A 1,272-nucleotide genomic window follows, 5' to 3' on the forward strand; every position below is an offset into this window, starting at 1 on the left:
ACACCACTTTCCAGGACCATGTGCCAGAGGACACACCCTTTCACAGGTGGAGGTAGTATGCCTGGAGACAAGGATCCTCTGCAAGATCTGCAGGGTTTACCAGTGCCCATCCACTTGCTTCAGCCAAGATGCTCCCCGAGATGATAAACCTTATCCGGGTACATATATTTACATATTTTGTATATCTTTATTTCAAAATTTTTTTTTTTTTTCTGTGAAAACACACTACTTCCTTCACACAGTAAATGCTACACACAAGCTGTAATGTGGAGTTTATACTACAATGTAGGTCAGTCCTTCAAAGAACATATTATATGGCTAAATTAATCCTTCAAATACGAACATAATAAAAACTTCGAGGCAAGCAAGCAGGCAGCGAACACCCTGACAGAGAGCATAGAAAGATGCCAGTACTTGCCAGAGTAATGCACAGATATTCTGGCTCATCAATGAAGCAATTGCAGTTTATGCTACAATATATGTCAGTAATATACTTCATAGAAATCATTTAGCTAAAATAATCCTCCAAGTGGGAACATGTTATAATATGATAAGTTGTAATAATTTTCTTCAAACTGCCTGCCTCAAGGCAAGGAGACAGGGCTGGCAGAGCATAGCGAACAACCCGGCAGAAAGAACAGATGGATGCCAGAATTTGGAATGCGTGCCACACAGCAAATTCTGGCACTGTTAGTGTAGGTTAACCATATGTAAATAAATATGAAAGGATTTATATTGTAGAGAAATAGTAAAATAAGTTGTAAAAAAAAGAAAAACGAAAATGAAGTCAAAAAAGAATGACAGTAACATCACAAACCCCTAAATCCCCTAAATGACAGACCCAAACAAATAAAACAAAGTACTCACTTGATATCTCTTGCTGTTGCCACAATGTCCCTCTGGTTATTCAGGATCGAGTCACTTCATGACGCCTGATAGTGTCCCTGGTAGCGCTCCAACCTGTGCTGGAGGTACCTGTCCTGCAGGAGCAACCTGGCCTCCTGGAAAATCAATTATTATTATAATCCTCACTTACTTTCATCCTATTCTCATAGAATATGCTAAAGAATAACCTTCATATTACACCTGCCAGAAAACTGGGGATAAATATTATAGGCATCCAAAGGAAATCATTCTTGTATGAACTGACAATTACATGTACCCTTACCCATGCCACTGTGGACTGCAGACACAAGGCCAAGTGTACGTTCCTGGCGACCAATTATCTCATCCAATTTGGCATGGAGATTGCGAATAAGATCATGGATCTAC

At 39.6% G+C, this 1,272-nt stretch overlaps 1 pseudogene; it reads right to left on the reverse strand.

Annotated features, from left to right (window-relative positions):
• Positions 1–1,272, reverse strand: part of LOC119591622 — a 9,025-nt pseudogene that overhangs the window by 2,304 nt on the left and 5,449 nt on the right.

Source organism: Penaeus monodon, chromosome 29 (genome assembly GCF_015228065.2).
Source record: "Penaeus monodon isolate SGIC_2016 chromosome 29, NSTDA_Pmon_1, whole genome shotgun sequence".
Lineage (NCBI taxonomy): Eukaryota > Metazoa > Arthropoda > Malacostraca > Decapoda > Penaeidae > Penaeus > Penaeus monodon.